The sequence below is a fragment of the Rhinoderma darwinii genome, chromosome 7 (assembly GCF_050947455.1).
Source record: "Rhinoderma darwinii isolate aRhiDar2 chromosome 7, aRhiDar2.hap1, whole genome shotgun sequence".
Taxonomy (NCBI): domain Eukaryota; kingdom Metazoa; phylum Chordata; class Amphibia; order Anura; family Rhinodermatidae; genus Rhinoderma; species Rhinoderma darwinii.
The window spans coordinates 114,212,722-114,239,091 of NC_134693.1; positions in this window are offsets into that span (position 1 = coordinate 114,212,722).

Sequence of the window (26,370 nt, forward strand, 5' to 3'; positions counted from 1 at the left end):
CTCTCTATCCTGCACTGATAGGGAGAAGGGAAGTACTTTTCCCGCAGTCCGCAGCAGCTAGTCCGCATCAATGTACTGCACATTTTGTGCAGATCCGCAGCAGAATCTGCAACGCAGATTCTGTGCGGCATTGATGCGGACAGTTGCGGAGGAAATCCGCCACGTGTGGTCATGCCCTAAGAAGTTGCTCATCAGATGCAACGCTACTAGGATCCCCAACAAACCCAGCAGGAAGTGCTGAGCAGCACCAACACAGGGGACATGAAGGATTACATGGTGCCTATTACAATCAATCTAATGGGTCCTCCAAAGAGAAGGACATTTTTTGCATCTGCTCTCCGCTCCGTCTAATAGACAAAGGTCCAGAATGAGAGACCCCCATCATTCCGCTAACCGACAATACCCTGATTATGTATTTCAAATTGAGTTTTCTAAACCAGACAACCCCTTTAGAGGGTATTCAGAAAGTATTTAGACCCCCTTCACTTTTCCACATATTGTTATGTTACAGCCTTATTCTACAAAGGGTAAAATACAGGTTTTTTTCTTATTAATATACACAAAATAACCATAACGTGCCATTTGCAAGTGCCACTAAGGTGGGACTTTATGCCCTTTAGTGCCCCTGCACTGCATGCTGCAAGCCCCGCAACTCGGCTCTGGCTGTCTCCTTATTGGTCGCTAGAGCCGTCGCTCAGAGCAAAAAGTGTCACTTGCGACCGCCACGCCAAGGAAATCAAACATCAGTTATTTGGTAATGCAACTTACCAAAAAGGGAAGATGTAAAATGCCCACTTGCTCCCCTATATCCCCCTGTCAGCAGTTTTAAGGCCTCAAAACGGCTGACAGGTTCCCTTTAAGGAACTCTCATTAAAAACAAGATACTCTAGTCTGACAAAACCAATATTGAACTCTTTGGCCTGAATGCCATTCGTCATGTCTGGAGGAAACCAGGCACCGTTCATCATCTAGCAAATACCGTCTATATGGTAAAGTATGTTGGTGGTAGACTGAACAGGATCGATGGAAAGATGACTGGAGCAAATTACAGAGAGATCTTTCGTGAAATCCTTCTCCAGAATGCTCTGCACCTCTGACTAGAAGAAGATTCACTATTCAACAGGACAACGACCGAAGCACACAGCCAAGACAATGCAGGAGTGGCTTCAGACAAGTTGGTGAATGTCCTTGAATGCCCGGGCTTGAATCTTAGCCCTTATTCACATGACAGTGAAAAACGGCCGTGTGATGGCCATCCTTTTAACGGCCTTCACATGGCCGTTTTCAGAGCAATGATATTCTATGGGTGCATTCACACGGCCATTTTTTTAACGGCCTGTGAATAATGGCCGTCAAATAATAGGACATGTCGTATTTTTGGGCCGTTTTAATAGAAGTCAATCGATCTGTTACATGGGGATTGGCAAGGGAACTACTAGTTCCCTTGCTGGCTATTGTTGGCATACTCACTGTTGCAGCGCTTCTTCAGGTGTGTTCACTCGTCTTCATGAGTTTGAAGGCGCTTCGATGACGTCATCGCCCCGTCGCCCTGCCTTGCCAGATCCCGTGCAGACGAGTTACCACACCTGAAGAAGAAAAGAGACGGCGCTGCACCCATGAGTATGTGGCATCATCTACAGGCAGGCTGGTGTGGCACCTACAGGGAGGCTGGTGTGGCATCTACAGGGAGGCTGGTGTGGCATCTACAGGGAGGCTGGTGTGGCATCTACAGGGAGGCTGGTGTGGCATCTACAGGGAGGCTGGTGTGGCATCTACAGGGAGGCTGGTTTGGCATCTACAGGGAGGCTGGTGTGGCGTGATCTACAGGGAGGCTGATGTGGCCTGATCTACAGGGCGGCTGTGTGGCATGATCAACAGGGAGGTGTGTGGCATCATATACAGGTAGGTGTGTGGCATGATCTACAGGGAGGCTGTGTCGCATGATCTACAGGGAGGTGTGTGGCATGATCTACAGGGCGGCTGTGTGGCATGATCTACAGGGAGGTGTGTGGCATGATCTACAGGGAGGTGTGTGGCATGATCTACAGGGAGGTGTGTGGCATCATATACAGGGAGGTGTGTGGCATCATATACAGGGAGGTGTGTGGCATCATATACAGGGAGGTGTATGACATCATATACAGGGGCGCTGTAAATAGTGTCTAGGTGAACATGTGACCTTCCTTTGGGTGTTTTCAGGGGGTTGGGACAAAAAAAACCTGACCAATGAAAAGACTCAATTTTTTTAACGGCCATGAAAAACTGATGTAAAATGGATGTCAAACGGCCATTAAAAACGGACAGACTGACTGGAAATGGGTGAAAATTTGGAGACAAACTGATGCAAAATGGCCATGAAAAACTGACAGTTGATCAGTTTTTAATGGACATTTTTTTTCACTGTCGTGTGAATGAGCCCTTAGCTGGAGAGGTCTCAAAATATAGCTGTGCTCCATCGATGCTCCCTATTAAGGGTAAGCTCACACGTAGTGTAAATACTGCGGATTTTCCGCAATGGATTTCATAGCGGAAAATCCACAGCATAATACAGTAGCAGCAAAGAGGATGAGATTTGAAGAAATATCATCCTCACGCAGCGTGAAAAACCCCCTGGAAAAATGCTCACAGATTTACCTGCAGTGCGTTTTTTTAAATCCGCAGATTGTCAATTTATGTTGCGGATTTGCTGGTCTTCTGTTGCGGGTTTTCCCCATTCAATACAATATGGAGGTGAAGCCTGCAACAATTAATAGGTGTTGCAATTTTTGCGGCGGAAAACCTGCGATTCCACTGCAAAACTCGCAACTCAGGAAAAAAAAAATCTATAGTTTACCCAGATCCCTATGGTCCTGCATCCGGCCCGGCCTTCAGGGATGACGTTTGTTCTGATCTGACTGCTGCTGCAATCACATTCGATGAAACGTCATCCCAGGAGGCTGGGTTGCAGGATGTCAGATGGATGAATCGGCATGACTACGGGTTAGTATAGACTTTTTCTTTTACCTGCTGTTTTCCGCAGCGGACATACCGGATGAAAAATTGCACCACAATTTGGTGCAGTTTTTCACAAGAAATTTAATGCGGGCTCCAAGGCAGATACGCTGTTTACATTTATGCAGCGTATCTGCCCTATGTCAACATACCCTAAGACTACAATCACAGCAAAAGATACTGAGTTAGGCCATGTTCACATGTTCAGGATTTTGTGTGGATTTAGGTGCTGATTCCACCACTAAATCCTGACAAAATAAAATAACATTCCACCTGTAAGGCTGGATTCACACGAGCATGTTCGGTCCGTAAAGGACGGAACGTATTTCGGCCGTAAGTCCCGGACCGAACAAACTGCAGGGAGCCGGGTTCCTAGCATCATAGTATCATAGTTATGTACGACGCTAGGAGTCCCTGCCTCTCCGTGGAACTACTTTCCCGTACTGAAAACATGATTACAGTACGGGACAGTTGTCCCGCAGCGAGGCAGGGACTCCTAGCGTCGTACATAACTATGATGCTAGGAGCCCGGCTCCCATCAGTGAGTTCGGTCCGGGACTTGCGGCCGAAATACGTTCCGTCCTTTACGGACCGAACATGCTCGTGTGAATCCAGCCTAATGCATGAGAATTTTATACCCCAATCACACACTCCGGAAATTTTCCGAGCAGAATAAGGCAACGTTCAGACGTGGCGGAATTGCTGTTGAATTCCGCTGCGGACAGTCCGCAGTGGAATTCTGCAGCAGACGTTTTTAACATTTGTTTCTATACATTTTTAGCAAAGTTAGTTCAGACGTTGCGGAAAATAACTGTGTGGAAATTAGGCTGCGGTGCAGAATTTTCCCTCCACAGAATGCACATTATGTTGCGGAGAAGCAGCGGAATTTCACTGCAGATTTCAGCCTTTGCAATGCAAAAACTGAAATCTGTTGCAAGTCCACTGTGATATCTGCAACGTCTGAATTACCTGTCAAATATGCAAATTTTGCTGCAGATTCATTGCGTAATTGGCCTGAATCCGCACCAACATGTGCAGTGGAAAAATTCTGCCACGTCTGAACGTGGCCTAAGGGTATGTTCACATGGCTTATTTTCAGCAGTTTTTCGGGCCGTACACGCGCTGGCTCCCTTCCCCTGCTTGTTACGGTTCCCGACCGCTGGCTGTGTATTTTTACGGCCAGCGGTCATGGTCCTTAAAACCCGAGCTATAGACTTTTTACGGCTCGGGTTTTAACTTGCTGCCCGAGCGATCGGGCAGCTGAATGTCGGGTCTCCGGCTGTCAGTGACTGCCGGGGTCCCTGAGGAGAGGATAGAAGCAGCTTTCGCTGCTTCTGTCTTCTCCGATGTATTTTTACACAGCGTTCAATGAACGCTGTGTATAGGAATAGAGACAGCAGCAGCGGCGCTGTCTCTATTCCTCCCGGTGATCATGTGACTGGTCACATGATCGCCGGGTGCCGTTAGTGGCAGACTGCTGCTGGGTCTACTAGACCCAGCACAGCCCTATTAGTGACAATCGTCACTATGAGAGGGCTGATTTCCTCTGTAAGGGTATGTTCACACGGCCAAATTTCAGACGTATACGAGGCGTATTTTGCCTCGTTTTACGTCTGAAAATAGGGCTACAATACGTCGGCAAACATCTGCCCATTCATTTGAATGGGTTTGCCGACGTACTGTGCAGACGACCTGTTATTTACGCGTCGTCGTTTGACAGCTGTCAAACGACGACGCGTAAAAACACAGCCTCGTCAAAAGAAGTGCAGGACACTTCTTTGGACGTTTTTGGAGCTGTTTTCTCATAGACTCCAATGAAAACAGCTAAAAAAACGGACGTAAAAAACGCCGCAAAAACGGCGCGAAAAACGCCGCGAAAAATGCGAGTTGGTAAAAAACGTCTGAAAAGCAGGGTCTGTTTTCCATTGAAAACAGCTCTGGATTTTCAGACGTTTTTGTTGACTACGTGTGAACATACCCTTACTGGGGCTGCTGTGCAGCTCCATTTACAGGGGAAAAGGCTGGTGTAAAAGAAAGAAAAAAAATATTAAAAGTTCCAAAAATGTCTTTTTTGACCTTTGAGGGACAGACCATAATAATAAAAAATTAAGTAAAGTGCAAAAAATTCATCCGATTAAAAAACGGTCAGGGAAAAAACCGGATGCAAATCGGGTCCAAATCGGCCGGTAAAAACGGCAACATGGCCCGGAACAGAATCGGAACGGATGCAAACCGGATACAAACCGGCCGGGAAAATCGGCCAAAAATGGCTGATTTTCCCGGCCGACACTCGGACTCGTTTGAATGAGGCCTAAGGCTATGTTCACATGGCATATGTTCAGGCTGAAAAATACGATTCTAATTTCAAGAAAAAACAGCCTCTGAAATCCAATTGATTTTGCAGTTGTTTTAAAAAAAAATTTGAAGCGTTTTATGAAGTGTCAGTGGGAAGTGAAAAAAATCAGCTTGTAAAATGCTTAAATAAGTGATGTCACTTCTTTTTTATGAGTTGATTTTTATTTCAGCAGCATAAAAATATGCCTTAGGCTGAGTTCACACATTGCGGATTTGTTGCAGATTTTGTTGCGGTTTTTACGCAGATCTCACCCTTTTGCATTGCAAAGTGTAAAATCTGCGCTGAAAATCTGCGTGAAATGCGCGACGTGTGAACTCAGCCTAATGGACTACACAGCATATTTACCATTGAAATCAACGGAAAGATGTTTGCAGAGCATTTGAAGTCTATTTCAGAGCGTAATACGAGTGTTTTAGACTCCAAAATACAACTGAAAATAGGCAGTGTGAACATGATCTAATGGATAAAAATACTCGTATAATGTAAATGGGCTAATTTTTTATTTTTAATACATTTCCACAAACTTCAAGAAACCTGGTTTCGTTTTGTCATTATAGGGTAGTGTGTGTCGATCAATTAAAAAAATGTATATCATGCATTTTAGAATAGGGCTGTAGCATAGCAAAATAGAGAAAAAGTGAAGGAGTCGGAATACGATCTGAATGCACCACAAAATAGTCATTATAATGAAATGAATGCACAGTTGCTCTTGGCGTCTATATTTTCTAATATATAAGTAGACATTTACTTTGGTAACAACTAATGCGTTCAACCCATTGTGTTCACTAGATTGAAAACCTTATACACTCACCTTGTTCTATTGGAGACATATTAGCATTTCCACAGAATTTATGGGCACGGCGAAACTATTTTTCACTACATTTTGAAGTTATGTTTTCCAAAAGTTCACTCAAGCTGTCTAGACTGGCTTTACTTGCCAGCATTAAAGTCTCATTCATTTTCCTCAAGTACAGCTCCCAATACCTAGATGTGATGGAGCATGGAATTCCCGCGGAAACTAGTCAAGGCTGACAAACTAGAAAACATATTTATTTTGGTTGTATCAAAGGAGTAAACGGCCAAGTCATTTTCTCAATTCTTTGATCTTTAACCAAGATTTAAAATGTGGAAAAGTCCTCAGGTGGCAAATACCAGACTTGCTGACTTAATGGTGCTGCTGGTTTAATAGTTGGTATGAAATATAGTATATACGAAAATGTGTCCTGAACCGTCGTAGGTTTACACTCTATACCTTTACCGATATTTTTAAATTATATGGCCAAAAGTATGTGAACACCCCTCCCAATTATTGAGTTCAGATGTTTCAGCTACACTCATTGCAGAAAGATGCATAAAATCAAGCACACAGCCATACGTGTCCATAGACATTGATAGTAGCATGTGGCCCACGGAAGAACTCAGCGACTTTAAACATACGGTAAGGCTAGAATCACACGAACGTGTCAGTTTTTCAACCGCAAAAAATGCTGCTTTTTTCCTGCGTTACTGTTCCGTGTGCCATCAGTGTGTGTTCCGTGTGCCATCAGTTTTTGATGTCAGTGTTGGTGCACATTTTTTATTTATTTACTTTTTTCTCTGCATTTCTTTAGTAACTGGTGCGTGAATCACAGACCATACACGGATGACGGCCATGCGCTGTCCTTGATTTCCATGCACCCATTGACTTCATGGGTGTGTGATCCGCAAAAATGCACCAGAATAGGACATGCAGTGAGTATCACGCAACGGAAAGACGCTGCATGAAAAATCACTGATGTCTGAATAGCCCCATTGAGTTGCATAGGTCCGTGCGCTGTCCGTTATTTTCACTGACCGCACATGGACGTATACAACGTTTGTGTGAATCTGGCCTAACACTGTAGAAATAGGAATAGGAACAGCACCACCGGCACTTTAAATGGGGATGAAAAAATACAACATGCCGTCTTTATGGGCCCCGGTCCACTCAAGGATTCACAAGAAGAAGAAACAATGACGTCAGCATTCTAAAAAAGCAAATTTTTTTATTGTGCCGTAGTACCGACACCAGCAGCATCTCGGCTATAGCTTGAAAAAGACTCACTTACAGCCGAAACGTTGCTGGTGTCTGCACTATAGGACAAAAAATAGATTCACTTTTTTGGAATGCTGACGTCATTGTTTCTTTCTTTAAACATAGCACTTTCATAGATGCCATCTTTGCCACTTGTCAGATCGTGACATTTCTGATCTGCTAGATCTGCCCTGGTCAACTGTGTTATTATTGTGAAGTGGAAGCATCCAAGTAACCCGAGTAACTGCCTGTGTTAGTGACATTAGCACAAGAACTGTGAGTCGGGAGCTTCATGAAATGGGCTTCCATGGTCGAGCAGCTGCACACAAGTCTAAGATCGCCATACACAATGTCGGCTGGAGAGGAGTAAAGAACGCCACCACTGTAGCAGAGGAAACGTTCCCTGGAGAGATAAGTCGGGTTTCTCTACCTGGCAGTCTGAGGGATGAATCTGGGTATGGCGGATGGCAGGAGAACGTTACCTCGTGGAATGCATAGTGCCCACTGTAAAATTTGGTGAGGACGGATAATGCTATAGGGCTGTTTTTCAGGGATTGAGCTAGGCTCCCTTATTTGAGTGAAGGGTAATAATGCTACAGCACACAAAGACATTTTAGACAATTGTAAACTTCAAACGTTGTGGCTGTAGGTTGGGGAAGGCCCTTTCCTGTTCTAGCATGACGAGTTTGGTGCGGTGGAATTTGAGTGGCTGCTCGGAGCCCTGGCCTCAACCCATCAAACACCTTTGGGATCAATTGGATCACCGATTGCAAGCCGGACCTCCTCATCTAACTTTACAAATTCTCTATTGGCTGAATGGGAACACTATTCACAGATACAATACAAAAGTCTTGGGGAAAGCCTTCCCAGAAGAGTGGAGGATGTTATAACCACAAAAGGAGGCCCAACGCCATATTAACACAGATGGTGTTGGAATGGGATCTCAAGCAAGCTCAAATGAGTGTGATGGTCAGGTGTCCACATAGCACAATACCAATAATGTGTATAATTTTAGTGCACTGTGTACTAAGGTGTGTACTAGGTTGTTTTTAATTTGTGATAAGGACAGAGTGCACTGCACTACCAAATAAGTTAGTCTTACTTTAGGGAGGTTTATATACACAATTCCAGGGTATTTTTCTATCTGTGACAAGTGCACTTCACTGCAAAACAAGTTAGGATAGTTTCAGTGCACTGTGTACTTAAAGGGGTTGTCCTGTCATAAGTGAATGGGAGAAGGCTGTAATACTGTGAACCACCACTATGAGCAGATAAGGAATGAAAGGGAAGCAGCGCTTGCATGATCGCTGCAGCCCCTTCAAAACAGCTGATCGGTGGGGGTGCTGGGATTTGGACCCCATCCTAAGGATAGGCCATCAATTTCTTATGACTAGACAACCCCTTTTATCAAATGAATGTTTTTTGTGTGTTTAAGCAAATGTTTAAATCACTTTTATTAAAACTTTTTTTACTTTTTAAGATACAGCTGTATCATTCCATCTTATTCGATTTCAAGTCATTTGAGCTAAACTGACGGCTCGGCTGAGAGCAAGTCCAGCGTGTCTCTGACACACAGGATCCAGCTATTAATGATAACATCTAAGTTGATAATGTTAAAGAGGCTCTGTCACCAGATTTTGCAACCCCTATCTGCTATTGCAGCAGATCGGCGCTGCAATGTAGATTACAGTAACGTTTTTATTTTTAAAAAAACGAGCATTTTTGGCCAAGTTATGACCATTTTTGTATTTATGCAAATGAGGCTTGCAAAAGTACAACTGGGCGTGTTTACAGTAAAAGTACAACTGGGCGTGTATTATGTGTGTACATCGGGGCGTTTTTACTTCTTTTACTAGCTGGGCGTTAGGAATGGGAGTGTATGATGCTGACGAATCAGCATCATCCACTTCTGTTCGTTTAACACCCAGCTTCTGGCAGTGCAGACACACAGCGTGTTCTCGAGAGATCACGCTGTGACGTCACTCACTTCCTGCCCCAGGTCCTGCATCGTGTCGGCCACATCGGCACCAGAGGCTACAGTTGATTCTGCAGCAGCATCAGCGTTTACAGGTAAGTAGCTACATCGACTTACCTGCAAACGCCGATGCTGCTGCAGAATCAAATGTAGCCTCTGGTGCCGATGTGTCCTCGCTCGTCCGACACGATGCAGGACCTGGGGCAGGAAGTGAGTGACGACACAGCGTGATCTCTCGAGAACACGCTGTCTCTGCACTGCCAGAAGCTGGGCGTTCTGAAGAAAAGTGGATGATACTTCTCGTCAGAACGCCCAGCTAGTAAAAGAAGTAAACACGCCCCGATGTACGCACATAATACACGCCCAGTTGGACTTTTACTTTAAACACGCCCAGTTGGACTTTAGCAAGCCTCATTTGCATAAATACAAAAATGGTCATAACTTGGCCAAAAATGCTCGTTTTTTAAAAATAAAAACTTTACTGTAATCTACATTGCAGCGCCGATCTGCTGCAATAGCAGATAGGGGTTGCAAAATCTGGTGACAGAGCCTCTTTAAGTGCATCAGAGTTCTCCATTGTAACATGCCATTCATGTGCAAGACGCGATAAAGATAGGTTTCAGTCTCTGGATGTAAACAGGAATGTTTCCCTCAATCACTGACAGCAAGCAGAGATCTTCAGAATTGTGAGTATTTTAGACACTTTTCATTTAGGGGTTGTCCAGGATTACAAAAAAAGAATCAAATTTTTTTTTTCAGAAAAAGCGCCATGATTGTCCATGGGCTGTGCCTAATATTGCAGTTCTGGCTTATTCATTTAAAGAGGATCTGTCACTAGTTTAGTAATGCCCTATCTCTTAGCTAATCTAATAGGCGCTGTCACACTGATGATGCTAGTGAAAATTGTGTCCAAAAACGTTTATTATTTTAAAAGATGAGCTTTTTTCTAAACATGCAAATGAGCCTATACTTGACAAATTGATGTCAACAGCAGCGATTCTCCTGAGGTGGATCTACCTCACCGCCTCTGACGCTGTCCTATCAGCATGAAGCTGCTTCACACAGTGTGAGAGACTGAGGCTGGAGGGAACATGCTTAAAACAGCCATGTCTCGGAATGTGAACCATCTAGAACAGTGGTGCAGGGGCGTAACTAGGGGGGGAAGGCAGGGCATGTGCCCCGGGCGCAACTAGGTGGTAGGGAAGGGGGGCGCAACAGAGCAGCTGATCACTGTGGATAGGCGCCCTGTATGTCGGACACCTGCAGCAGCTTTAGGAAGAGCCAGTAGATCATACAGCGGTGTTCTGACTGGGCTCTGTGATGGCCAGGCAGTGGACCAGTACAGCCAGCTGACCTGTCACCTGACCTCACGTCAGTGACATGAGGTCAGATGACTCAGGTCAGTTGACTGGACTGGTTCACTCCCGGGCTGTCACCAGAACTGGCCTTAGGGGTGTACGAGCGCACAGGTCGCTGCAGCCTCCCAGCATGTAGGGGGCGCCACTGGGCTCTGCCTCTACTCTGTGCTCTGCTGTTTCACACACAGAGTAAATAACAGCCGAGGAGCAGAGGAGGAAGCTCTGCCCACAGCCTGTCCTGCAAGAAACCTGTGATCTTGTCAGCAAGGAGACACAGTGAGTGTCTGTGTGTGTATATGTGTGTGTAGTGGGTATACAGTATGTGTCACTGTGTTTGTATGTGTATATGTTACAGAGTATGTGTGTGTGTGTGCGTATACAGTATGTGTCTCTGTGTGTATACAGTGTGTCTCCTTGTATATACAGTATGTGTCTCTGTGTGTATACAGTGTGTGTCTCTGTGTTTGTATGTGTGTGTGTGTGTGTGTGTATACAGTATGTGTCTCTGTGTGTATACAGTGTGTCTCTGTGTGTATACAGTATGTGTCTGTGTGTATACAGTATGTGTCTCTGTGTTTGTATGTATATATGTTGCAGTGTGTGTGTGTGTGTGTGTGTGTGTGTGTGTGTGTGTGTGTGTGTGTGTGTGTCTGCATGTGTTTATGTCTCTTTGTAAAAGTGTGTTCAATATTAGAGTAGAACAGATAAAATGCAGATATCTGTGCTGCCCCTATATACCCTTCTGTCCCCTATATATCCTTCTGCCCCTTATATAACATGCTGTCATTTATATACCCTGTTGCCCCTATATACCCTGCTGCCCCTTATATACGCTGCTGCCCCTTATATACGCAGCTGCCCCTTATATACCCTATTGCCCCTATATACCCTGCTTCCCCTATATACCCTGCTCCCCCTTTATACGCTGCTGTCCCTTATATACCCTGTTGCCCCTATATACCATGCTGCCCCTTATATACCTTGCTGCCCCCTATATACCCTGCTGCCCCTATATACCCTGCTGCCCCTTATATACTCTGCTGACCCTTATATACCCTGCTGACCCCAATATACCCTGCTGACCCCCTATATACCCTGCTGCCCCTTATATACTCTGCTGCCCCTTATATACCCTGCTGACCCCTATATAGCCTGCTGCCACTTATATAGTCTGCTACCCTTTTATATATATATATATATATATATATATATATATGCCTCTGTGTGTGTGTCTAGATGTGTCTGTGGGTATAGTTATCATCTACGACATTATCTGTACTCAGAGAGTTATCACTGTGTAATCTGTGGTGTTACATAGGACTGCAGGTAACGTCTACTACATGATATGTACTCCGTTATTACTGTGTGTTATCTGTGGTGTTACATAGGGCTGCACGTGAAATCTACTACATTATCTGTACTCAGAGAGTTATCACTGTGTTATTGTGATGTTACATAGGACCACATGTGAAATCTACTACATTATCTGTACTGGGTATATATGAATCTGTTTGTGAATGTGTCTTTTTGCTTGTATGTATGTGCCTTTTTTGTATTTGTATATGCTCCTGTCTGTGTATTTATCTGCCGGTGTGTGTGTGTGTGTGTGTGTGTGTGTGTGTGTGTGTGTGTGTGTGTGTGTCTGTATGTCTATATATTTACCTGTATGTATATATTCCAGAATGTGTGTATGTATATTTGCCTGTATGTCTAAATATCTGTCTTTATGTATGTACAGTATATATGTTCCATTATGTGCGTGTCTATATATGTGGTTAATTTTTGGTTTGTGTAGGGGGCGGCAATAGAGAGTCCCACACAGGGCGCCATCCAACCTAAGGCCGGCCCTGGCTGTCACCGACCCTAGTCAGAAGGAACTCTGCGGCTGCCTGTGCCGCATGACCTCCTCGGCTCCTCCGGTAAGTCACGACAGGCAGAGCGGAGAGTAGTAGTGGTAGGCTACCGCGCGCCGCTCTGTTTACAGTGTGTTGCTAAGTACAAGGGGGGAGTGTGGCGCTATTTAAAAGGGGGGAATGTGGCGCTATTTACAAGGGAGCGAGTGTGGCGCTAATTACAAAGGGGTGAAGCGGGCTGTGTGTGGCACTATCTACAAGGGGGTCTGTGTGGCGCTATCTACAAGGGGGGCTGTGTGTGGCGCTATCTACAAGGGGGAGGTGTGGCGCTATTTGCAAGGCGGATGTGTGTGGCGCTATCTACAAGGGGGGCTGTGAGTGGCGCTATCTACAAGGGGGCTGTGTGGCGCTATCTACAACAGGGGGGCTCTGTGGTGTTAACTACAAGAGGGGGCTGTGTGTGGCGCTATCTACAAGGGGATGTGTGTGGCCTCTTTAATTTATTTTCTTTTAATTTATTTTTATGTTAACTACGTTATATAACTATATCGCTTGTAAAATGTAGAAATGCTTTTATGTTCGAGTTACATTAAAAAAAATAGTGAAAAAAATGTTACACCTCATTGATTGGTAGAGAAAGCAAACATGGCGAGGGGGAAGGAGATGTCGGGAAATAAGTTGGGGGGTGCCAATCTGAATCTTTCCCCCTGGGTGCAGAAGAACCTAGCTCTGCCTCTGCAATCATGTTTCAAGTACGGGACAGTAGTTCCACAAAGAGGCAGGGACTCCTAGCGTCGTACATAACTATGATGCGAGGAGCCCGGCTCCCTGCAGTGTGTTCGGTCTGGGACTTGCGGCCGAAATACGTTCCGTCCTTTACGGACCGAGAATGCTCGTGTGAATCCAGCCTTAAAGACACAGTCTGGAATGGATGCTGTATACTATATGATCACGCTGTGTGGCTGGGTTGGAAAGAGAAGAAGCTGTATGCTGATTGGACAGCGTCATACAGAAAACATTACACCGCCCAGTCGCCTCCTATTTGGCTATTTGAGCCAAATTTGTATATTTAGAAAAATGCTCATAACTTTGAAAATAATAGACGTTTTGAAACACAATTTACACTGTAGTTAACAGCATCATAGCGCCTATTAGATTAGTTAGGAGATAGGAAATTAATAAACTAGCGACAGATCTTTTTAAGTGGGAGGAGCTGTATCACCAGACACAGCACTGGACAGATGTGGCCCTCTTTATGGGGAAAAAAAAATTAAATCCTTTTTTTCTAACACTTTAAGAAGGTTCATTGCTTTACTACATGATTAAAAATGCACCCCAGTGTATTTTTTATATCTGTCTCTCCCCCTGTTTTAATATGTGGTGACATGTAGTGCAATGTTGTGTTTCGACTTACCTGGTGCTGTATTTCAGGGGTAGCCATTCTGGGCCGCCACTAGGTCACGTGATCTTCTGACTCTCTGAATCCTACAGCGTCTGCTGCAGGAACCGGAAAATAGTGCCCCGATGCAAGTCTATAAAATCCTTAATATGAGTCTCATAGCCTTGCTGTAGGATTCAGAAAGTCAAAGTGAAGATTATGTGAACCTGTTGCGTCCCGCAACGGAGCAGCTACCCATGAAATACAGCACTAGGTAAGTTGATACACAACATTACACTTCATGTCACCACATATTAAAACAAGGTGGGTGTGAAATAAAATATACCGGGGTAATTCTTTAATGAAGCATTGTCCGTGGGTTTACTGTAGATCTGAGCATCCATATTATCTTTATAATATGATTTCCATGTATTAGAAAGGCATGCTTTTTTTTTTTAGGTCTCATTTTATTCGAATGTAGTTCACTTCCGGGCAATTCTTCATACAATACCTTTTATCTTTGCAATGCTAGTTATTTTCAGGATTGGGGTGTAACCGGTACGCTTCTAAAAAGCCCATATTAGATTAATTCCCGCAGCGAACGGAAGCAGCAACAATTGCTACATCTAAATTATGTGCTGGATGAAGTAGAAGTATCAATGATTATAATAGTCATGAACAAAACGGCTACTGATGGCTCTTATATTACCTTGTCCGCCATTATTTTCTCTCATCTCATGAATTTGGCTTACTTAACATTATAATAGACATAGATTAGAGATGGTAATTTTAACTCCTCAGCGCGGGTTCACTATCAGTTCAGCAACATCATTGATCAATTGTGATGTTAAATGCAGATGGAAGCTCTATGGAATTTGCCTTCAAGGTAAATTAATAAGAAGAAAGAGGGAGACGTACATGTTCAACTAAAGTTCCTTTCCTGTTAATAACCTTGTTGTCGTTGACATGATTGGTATCTTTCAGCTGTGGGGTGTTAGGGGAATGCCAAACAATTATTTCATGGGAGAACAACCCAACAGTATGGTTATGTCGTATTTAACCATCTCATGCCCTCCTGGTGTATCATTTTAAGTAGAGATCAACAAATCAATTCTAAATAAATAGTTTTTGGTCCGAATTTTTAAAAAGTTTTGGCAAAGTTCAAGACCTTTGGATTTCATGGCACGCAAATCGGCAAAATGGCGGCCACCGGCCACTCTTTTAAAGATTAGAAAAGAGAAGTGAGAAGAGGAGATAAAATAAAATACCATAATCTCCTGGTCTATTGTCGCGTCACGTCGCTTTCGGCCTGCTGCAACACATCCCCGGCAGCCTCCTAAGATAATGTTGTTTTGTACTATATAATCGCTGCAGCCAATTACAGTGTGCAGCGGCCACATGCGACAAAACTATGTCATCTCAGAAGGCCGGAAAACAATGTCATCTCAGAAGGCTGGAAAACCAGAGGAGGTAAGTATGATATTTTTTTATTTTTGAGGTGGAATTGCAAATGCCCTGATTGCCCTGTTTGACTCTATGATGTCTGCTAGGACTGTATCCGACTTGCATACAGTCCTAGAAGACAGAGACACAGACAGCGCAACTGGGGCACTTGCGATTCGCTGCGTATTTATTAGGATTAAATCTAGTTGAACAGCCGATTAGATAGAATCTACCACAACAATTTTGGGAAATTAGCCTATCTTTAACTTTGAGTCATGTACCAAGATGATTTCCTGAAATCTTAAATTAGTTAATAAAAATGAATGAATGCAAAAGGCAGCGGCTTTATGGAAAAAATGTTTTATTAGGCACTTTTTTTATTTCTGTTTTTGTAAATTTGACACTTAATTTTTAGAGTATATAAAAAAAAATTACAGTTTTAATTTAATCTCACACATCCAATGGGTAGTGTTCGCACTATATTAAAATTTTAATACAAGTACTATAATATAGTGCCCACCCCCTGTGTGGTATGAGAGACCTACTGTATATTGATTTCTGCAAGATGATTTCCTGAAATGTGAAATTGGTAATAAAAATAATTGGAAGCATGGCAGCAAGTGGAACAGTGGAGAATAGCTACCTGAAAGTAATGAGGTCCTTTTCTAGCGTTTTGTGAGAATAGTTTGTTAGGTGCCAGATATAGTGCAGTCCCTGTAAGGTTCCGTAACAGTGAATGGTTAATTGAAATGAGACGCTCCACAGTGGTGACGATGATATGTGTGGGGACTCCTCGATACCCACATGAAATCAGGATGAATGTAATCTTTTCGATATATGTATTTTTTGTCCTTGTTATATAAACTTTTTTATTATCTGATACCGCTTTATTTTGGATTACTATTTGATATAATGTAAAGTATATGGTTTTGCATAAGACACATTGATAATATTGAGGGCGTATTTAGATGTATTTTACTGTATGTGGTTGGTTTCCTGCTGCATGTGACCTTTGATCTTTATCATGTGGGAGACCCTTGACTCTGTTGAGGTCGAAGCCAAGGAAGCGCACTTTATGTGCAGTTTTAATTGGTTTTATTCACCCGTTTGTGAATAATCGTAACATTATATGGTTGTCTTTGTAATAAAGTTATTTTCAGAGGTGCAGTCATGTGTGCATGTGTTCTTTCTTTAGGTTGCAATCTTGTATTTTTCACATACTGACTTGTACTCTGTGATTTGACTCATGGTCCCCACCCATATCATAAACTGGTTAGTGTAAAATCAGAGGCACACATAGTAGTCTTCGGGCGATGTATGATCTTCACAGATTCCTAATTCGGACGTCTAAATGTGGACTTAAATTCTATAATAATGTATTATGAAGGATAAACAATAAAAGAGGAGCTTTATCTGCACCTTCCTGTTTTTGGTGGCATGGTAGATCAATAGTCTTGGGATCATGTGTATGATTAAAGACATGACGCTATAGAAAGCTTGTGTTCACATGGTAAAGGATATGTTCAAGTTTGCAATTATTTTTTCTATTGCTTCAATGCATAGTCTTGATTAAAAATATTCCATCCTACTTCCAGACTTACAGTATGTGTCTCCATGGTTACAGACTACAAATAACCCCTGTGTGTCGTCTGATCCTCTAGTTCAGGGGTCAGGAACCTTTTTTTCTGCCAAGGGGCATTTGGATATTTATAACATCATTCGCGGGCCATTCAAAATTCTCAACTTAAAAAATTAGCCTGCTATATTTGGTCAAAAATTTAATTAACTCACCCCTAATGTGATGGTTGGAACTGCTTCTCTTTGGTGAGGCGTGTGATGTTAGCCGGTATTGATGATATTGCTACTGTGTCAGTCAGTCTGGAGAGCAGTCGACTCTTTGCAATGGTAAGTTTAGAAAAGAACTGCTCGCAGCAGTAAGTTGTTCCGACTTACTTAAAGGTGTTTTCCCATCAGGAACATTTATGATTTATCCATTGGATATGTTATAAATGTCTTATAGATGCGGATCCCACCTCTGGGACCCACATCTATATCAATAACGGGGCTTGTTAAACCCCATTCTACCCCTATGTGTTCTAGCTGATTTCCGACCATGAAGTAGAAACAGCGTAGCTCGATGAGCTACGCTGTTTTCGGAACTCCCATAGTAGGGAATGGCAGCTACGGAAGCAGCGTAGCATGCGAGTTACTATGTTTCCGTAGCTACTATTCTGTTATATGGGAGTTACGGAAACAGCGTAGCTCAGGGGCACCTTCTAGAGATAGATCTGGGACCTGCACCTATCTACATACAGACTACACATACATTTATTTGTAGTCTGTAACCAGGCAAAAAAATGTAATAATATTTTTAATCAAGAGTATTCGTAACGATTTGTTTACTTTTTTTATTTTAGATGATTGCAAAAATGGTCTTATACTTTAACCCCTTCCCGACATCCGCCGTATATATAAGGCGCACGCCGGGTGGGGGAATATGGAGCGGGCTCACGGGCTGAGTCCGCTCCATAGAGCGAGTGTGTCGGCTGTGTGTCACAGCCGACACTTCCGGGTTACGAGCGGGATCACGCTTTAGCGCGATCCCGCTTGTTTAACCCGTTAAATGCCGCGTTCGATAGAGATCGCGGCATTTAAATTACTAAAAACAGGGGGGCGCCCCCCTGTAACGTCTCAACGCCCCCCCTCCCCCCGCGGCGAGATCGGGGGGAGCCGTTGGTTCACACGGCTGCCTGGGGGTCTGACGAAGTCCCCCAGGTCCGCCATCTTGGTACTCCTATGAAGCTCTGCCTCCGGCAGGGCTTCTTAGGAGACTGTCAGAATCACGATATACTGCAATACATTAGTATTGCAGTATATCGTGCAAGCGATCTAATGATCGCTGGTTGAAGTCCCCTAGGGGGACTAATAAAAAATTTAAAAATGAGTTACATAAAGTTGTTTTTTTTGTGTAAAAAAAAAAATAATAATTACAAGTTCAAAAACCCCCCCTTTTCCCATTTTCCCCCTAGAGCATAGTAAAAAATTAAATAAATAAACATAATTAATATCGCCGAGTCCGTAAAATGCTGAACTATCACAATATGTCATTATTTAACCCGCACGGTGAACGCCGTAAAAAAAAAATTGTAAACGCCAGAATCTCTATTTTTTGGTCACCTCATCTCCCACAAAAAATGAAATAAAAAGTGATCAAACCATCACATTTACACGAAAATGGTATTATTAAAAACTACAGCTTATCCTGCAAAAAATAAGCCCTTATACAACTTAATCGACGGAAAAATAAAGAAGTTACGGCTCTCGGAATTTGGCGAAACAAAATAATTTTACACTTAGGTTTTTACTTGTAGAAGTAGTAAAATATAGAAAAAAACTACACATATTTGGTATCGCCGTAATCGTATTGACCCATAGAATAAAATTAACATGTTGTTTTAATTGTACAATGAATTCCGTAAAAATGGTGCGCAAAAAACCATGGCGGAATCGCTGTTTTTTTCATTTTCTACCCCACAAATAATTTTTTTCCCGTTTCCTAGTAAATTATACGGCAAAATAAATGGTGCTACAAAAAACTACAACTTGTCCCGCAAAAATCAAGCCCTCATAGTACTATATCGATGGAAATATAAGGCGTTATGGCCTTTGGAAGGTGGGGAGGAAAAAACGAAAATGAAAGTCTGAAAGAGGGCTGCGGCGTGAAAGGGTTAAAAAGGCTCTTTTATATTTACAGCATATTAGTCAATTAAGTAAGCTACCACAGTATAGGCTGGGAGTATAGCTGGCCATATTATATACTTCTGTATTTTATCCTGTCAAACTCTTTGCACAATGGCGTTGTATGACCACAAACTGGAAAACATAATTCATGCTTTTTTCATGATTTAATTATTCACCGCGTTAGTTTTTCACAAGGAAAATACATTGTAGGAAATAACTCATTAAAGCTGTCTGTTCATGGATTGATGTGGTTAAAATGGTATTTTAAACTATCTGACTTGGGTCCAAACCGGCAATTCAAGTTGTATATCTCATTATGAATGGTCTCTATAGTCTACAAGCAAAAATGCATTTATAATGAAATATGCTGAAACCTAATTACACGTGTATAACTATTCACAAAGGGCAGTAATACATGATATCAGGGCTGCTGGTTGCTTCATATTAGTTCTATTGAAAGCAAAATTAAACTCATAAAGTATACAGTACGATTATTTTTTTTATAGTCCTAGTCTACCCAGATAAAAAAAATTAGGATCGCCTAAAAATATCCTGCCAATAAATCAGGAGAAATAATGTCGTAGAAAAGATGATGAGATGTCTGATGGTTCTGTCTTAATGCTTAATGGTTCCATAGAATGATTCTCAAAGACGTGATTGAGACTGCAGTTGCGGGAGGGGAGCACTGTTTATTAATGCATCTTCTATAGACATACAATAAATCCATACAGATCTATATATGTATCTAATTGATATAAATGGAAGCAACATAAATAAATAAGCATTGAATAGGCTGAGTCAATGATCAGTCAGCAATGGAGAACAGCCAAACTAAGCCCTGCCCGGTTGTGTAAACCCGAACCCCAGTCAAGGTGAAGGCAACCACATGGAGATGGTCCACTGTTTGTGTCAATGCAGAATGTTGTATAGACCGGCAAATAGATGTTTTCTGTCAGTTTTTGTTTACTGCTTATTCTTAAAGAGTGCCACGTTGGGTGCATGGACCCACTGGACCGTACCGACTTAAATGTATGGCAGCTGGCCAACAGGACACAGGTCAAAGTCTATAGTTCAAATAGGTGTACCTGTGGCAACTTCGAATAGCGGCAAGACAGGCTCGGATGAGACTTTGGCAGCAGGCAGACACCAGGCGTGGTGTAACAGGACAGGCGTAGTACTTAGCGCAGCTCAACTCCAACACTATACGCCACTTTGTTCTGGATAGCACAGGATACAGGTAGCAGGAACAGGAAAACTGGGAACTAGGAAACACTAAGGGACCATTGCTCAGGCAATGCAGGAAGGGGCTGGGCCCTCTTATAGTCCAGGGTGCTCATGGGCTAATTTGGTCTTTAATTAAGGTGCGAACGCTGGCTCTTTAAGAGCAGGCACGAGCGTGCGCGCGCACCCTACGGGACTCAACAGAGTGAAGCGGAAGTGAGCGCTGGCGTCTCCTGAGGAGGAGATGGGCACCAGCGCTCACTGATCCATGGTTGCGGCTATCAGGAGGTAAGTAAACATGGCACGCGGCCATGGGCATTACAAAGAGTACCTGGCTTTTCAAAGAACTTCGGACTTGTCATAGACACATGTTAATACTTCAAACTTTCATCTTTTAGCTCAGAAGTCCCCACTTCTTTGAAGATAATGATAAAATGATAATGCACTTATGCATTGCACTGTTGTTCTAGAAATCCAAATACAAAGCTGCAGTGGTAAATAACTTGATGCAAGTACGTAACCCATTGATTTAACAAATGTGTCTAGTTTTCCACTAAATATGCATTGCTTCAAAAATGAAAATTAGTGGCTATGTGGATAGGGCAGTGTTTCTCACGGTTTCCTGGAACCCTGAGGTTCCTCAGAACCTGGTCAGAGATTCTCCAGAACATATTAGCAAGGCTTGTCCCTTTTACAATAGAGAGGGTAAACTGATTTCAAAAATGCTTGGCAAACCGTCAACTCAAAATTCTATAAATTTTATCTTCCAGGTAGGAATGAGTGTAGGAGTTCCTCGGGAAGGAATAATTGTTCATAGTAATAAGGTTAAAATGTCTTCAACCAAGGCATCAGGTCTTAAAACATATAATGTGATTTTTAAATTCTCCCCATTATATAGCAAAAAGTAAACTATACTTTAGATAAACATCAATATAGGTCTAGATTTAATGTGTGGGCTCTCCATGCACAACCACAATATCGAAGTTCATCATCATGTGATTGTCATTTAGCCTCATGTTATTGCTTAAGATTGTTGAATATTTTATATGTTTCATAAGAAATAATATGCTGCAAATGTACTACTTTGGGGCTAGAAAGTGTCGAAACAATTTGCCATATTTTGGGGCAAATTTAAACAGTTTGGTGCAATTTTGCTGTTAGCACCTTATTAAACTTTGAATGTGTTCTGCAAAGGGCGTGACTTAGCCTGAAATGGGCATGGTCTACTGGAAAAGGGGCATGGCTTAAAATGTGCCAACGTGCACAAAAATGTGGCCGAAAACTGGCACAAAATTCTGGTGCAAAAAAAGTCAGAAGTATTATAAGGTGGTGAAAAGTGTCTAACAGATTATGCAAGATGCGCCAAAATAATTATGCAGCATGCACCACTGTGATAAATTTGGCGCATTTTGTGCCTGCCTGGTCTAAGTTTACGTTGTATAACTATTAGATAGCATTATTAAAGGTGTGCCTATTTGTAAGAAGGATCCTCAGGTCCGTCTTTATTTCATGTGACAAAAATATTTATGTGAATGGGCAAAATATTTCTATTTTCCAGGCCCATAAAACCACCCACGTATCTGGTTAGATGAACACCATTTACACGTATATGCTGAGACATACGCTCCTATACACCCAGAAAACATTGAAAGCAGAAAAGGTAGGAGAACACTCAAAGACAAGACCTAGCTAGTTATCGGGTTGCGTGTCAGTCAGATGTATCCTTGAAGCACCGTGAGCAAAGGCCAAGTTATTTTTTATTTCTTTTTGATTTATTTAAAGATAGAAATTGGGACAGAAGCCAGTCCCTTGAGCGAATATATGTACACACCCAGAGATAACATTAATAAATAGATTAAAATTCATCTACATGGCTATGGAGGCAAATATGTATGTATCCACCGTTTAACATGTTGTTCTTGTGAATCCACAAATGGGAAATTATACTTTCTAATCCCATATTCTTTAGAAAGATAAAAGAATGTAGAGCTCAAAGGTTTTGCTTCTATATTAAGCATTACTGTTATATAAACCTACAATTGCAAAAAAGAACAGAAAATCTTTAGAATAATAAATGAAAACACCATCTTTCCAATGAGAACTGTAGGTTTCTCTTACCATCCAGTCATGGGGTGTTCTCAAAAATGGCAATTATTGATGTTATTAATAAAGTCTTTGCTTTGATTGCCTCCGGATCACAGAATTATTTTAACCCCTTCCCGCTGCAGCCAGTTTTCTTTTTTTCCTTTTTATTTTTTCCTCCCAGTCTTCCAAGAGCCATAACTTTTTTTTATTTTGCTGTTGACATAGGTGTATAAGGGCTTTTTACTTTTTTTGTTTTTGTTTTTAATGCCACGATTTAATGTACCATATAATGTACTGAGAAACTTTAAAACAAATAATGTTGTGGGGTGGAATGGTAATAAAAACAGCAGTTCTTCCATTGTTTCTGAGTCTTGTCTTTATGGCATTCACCATGCTGAAAAAATGTTACGTTTAGGGTATGTTCAGATGCAAACTCAAAAACGTCTGAAAATACAGAGCTGTTTTCAAGGGAAAAGAGCTCCTGATTTTCAGACATTTTTTTAAGCCACTCGCGATTTTCACTGCGGTTTTCCTCTGAGTTTTTTAGGGCCGTTTTTGGAGCTGTTTTCTATAGAGTCTATGAAAAACGGCTCCAAAAACCTCCCAAGAAGTGACCAGCACTTCTTTTTCGCGGCCGTTATTCAAACGGCCCGTCGGAACAGAACGCCGTTTTTCAAATTGAAATCAATGGGCAGTTGTTTGGAGGCGTTCTGCTTCCGACTTTTTGGCCATTTTTTGTGCGTTTACGGCCCGAAAAACGGCGGAAAATAGGCCGTGTGAACATACCCTCACTTTATTCTGCAGATCAGTGAGTTTTTTTCATGCAGCGTGTGTCTGTTGCGTGAAATTCACTGCATGTCCTATTTTGGTTCATTTTTGGGGACCACGCCACCCATTGAGGTCAATGTGTGCGTGAAAAACACAGACAGCACACGGACGACATCGGTGTGCTGTCCGTGTTTTTCATGCACCAGTTGCTAAATAAATGATCAGAAAAACAAAACAGATAAGGAACACTGAGATGCTACACGGAAAGCACACTGATACCACACGGAACTGAAATGCATGAAATACGGTCCGTTTTTTGCGGACACAAAACGGACACATTCATCTGAATCAGGCCTAAGTGTTCATTTTCCATGCAGCACCACTACAGGGGAAATTATGATTTCATAGTGCCCATTCAAATAAATAGGTTGTCTGTGTAATGCAGGACAGGTCGTAGAGAGCGGAGAGAACATGGTAACCGCCCTCCACTGTGGCCAAGTGATGGGGGTCTTGAACAGAGGAGCCCCTCAATGTACTAAAATATCCCTTATAGTGTCTATGAAAATGGATTTTCCAAACTGAACAACTCCTTTAACAACCTTCTCTCATGTAACTTAAACATTAACATTTGTGAGGTATGTACAGATATAGCCGTCTTTATCTTGACTTTTAACGCATTAAGTACTTTTTCAATGGCTTTTTTTGTGTGATATCACGCTGCAGCAAGATATCAGTCAAGATAAAGATGGCTACATGCATATGTGATCTTGGACCACTACTCATGCCTGAAATAAAGACAATTGACTTTTCCAATAAAGCTTTTTGTCAGTGATTCTAAAGTACAGACATCCAAAAACCACAGAACGCACAGTGCTAGAGGCTATCCACCAAGGTAATCTTTTGACAAGTTTCTTCTAGATCCCCTTATTTTGGCCAGAGTGGTGATTCGCTGGAAAAAACAGGTCCCATTCCCATTTTAGTTTATGCTTGTATTTCTTATGAAATAACTATGATGGAACATCTTATCTAAGAACTCAGTTATTCCTACTGGAAATGTATGAGGAATGCAAGCATTTTCAACAAAGGAGCACTGACAGGTCTATAGTTAGGGATGAAATTGTGGATCCATTCATTTCTTTTGCCCACAGACACCTTTCAGTATATTTATGGATGGGTGTCCAGGCCGTAGAAATGATCCGCAAAATATAGAACATGTCCTATTCTTAGAAGTCTATGGGCGCTTCCACAATTGCGGACGGCTGCGGATCCGTATTTGCGGACAGTAAAAATCCTTACGGTTGTGTGCATGAAGCCTTATTGCTTGACAACACATGACAGGTATACTTGAGGGGCAGGCAGTACCCTCATTATGATGAGCATACTCATCATGCTGATCACGCAGGCACTACTGCAGTGCTGGCACAATCAGGAGTGGGGCAATGGCTGAAACACAGCTGCAGCCCAGCTATAGCGGTGGAGATACCCTTCATAAGCTGCCATCGACGATGATCACTGCATACAAAGGGGGAGGCTGAAGAGGGGACAAGATACTTGTATGGGCAGACAACCCATTGAAGGACCCCAGGGCTGTCTAACAATATTTCCTTTCTTTAGGGAAATATTAGTACACTACCTAATATACTGGAATATACAGTAAATATACACTACCGTTCAAAAGTTTGGGGGCACTTAGAAATGTCCTTATTTTTGCAAGAAAAGCACAGTTTTTTTCAATAAAGATAACATTAAATTAATCAGAAATACACTCTATACTTTGTTAATGTGCTAAATGACTATTCTAGCTGCAAACGTCTGGTTTTTAATGCAATATCTACATAGGTGTATAGAGGCCCATTTCCAGCAACCATCACTCCAGTGTTCTAATGGTACATTCTGTTTGCTAACTGTGTTAGAAGGCTAATGGATGATTAGAAAACACTTGAAAACCCTTGTGCAATTATGTTAGCACCGCTGTAAACAGTTTTGCTGTTTAGAGGAGCTATAAAACTGACCTTCCTTTGAGCTAGCTGAGAATCTGGAGCATTACATTTGTGGGTTCGATTAAACTCTCAAAATGGCTAGAAAAAGAGAGCTTTCATGTGAAACTCGACAGTCTATTCTTGTTCTTATAAATGAAGGCTATTCCATGCGAGAAATTGCCAAGAAACTGAAGATTTCCTACAACGGTGTGTACTACTCCCTTCAGAGGACAGCACAAACAGGCTCTAACCAGAGTAGAAAGAGAAGTGGGAGGTCCCGCTGCACAACTGAGCAACAAGACAAGTACATTAGAGTCTCTAGTTTGAGAAATAGACGCCTCACAGGTCCTCAACTGGCAGCTTAATTAAATAGTACCCGCAAAACGCCAGTGTCAACGTCTACAGTGAAGAGGCGACTCCGGGATGCTGGCCTTCAGGGCAGAGTGGCAAAGAAAAAGCTATATCTGAAACTGGCTAATAAAAGTAAAAGATTACTATGGGCAAAAGCACACAGATATTGGACAGAGGAAGATTGGAAAAAAGTGTTATGGACAGATGAATCGAAGTTTGAGGTGTTTGGATCATACAGAAGAACATTTGTGAGACGCAGAACAACTGAAAAGATGCTGGAAGAGTGCCTGACGCCATCTGTCAAGCATGGTGGAGGTAATTAGATGGTCTGGGGTTGCTTTGGTGCTGATAAAGTGGGAGATTTGTACAAGGTAAAAGGGATTTTGAATAAGGAAGGCTATCACTCCATTTTGAAACGCCATGCCATACCCTGTAGACAGCGCTTGATTGGAGCCAATTTCATCCTACAACAGGACAATGACCCAAAGCACACCTCCAAATTATGCAAGAACTATTTAGGGAAGAAGCAGGCAGCTGGTATTCTATCTGTAATGGAGTGGCCAGCGCAGATCACCAGATCTCTACCCCATAGAGCTGTTGTGGGAGCAGCTTGACCGTATGGTACGCAAGAAGTGCCCATCAAGTCCAACTTGTGGGAGGGGCTTCTGGAAGCATGGGGTGAAATTTCTCCCGATTACCTCAGCAAATTAACAGCTAGAATGCCAAAGGTCTGCAAAGCTGTAATTGCTGCAAATGGAGCATTCTTTGACGAAAGCAAAGTTTGAAGGAGAAAATTATTATTTGAAATAAAAATCATT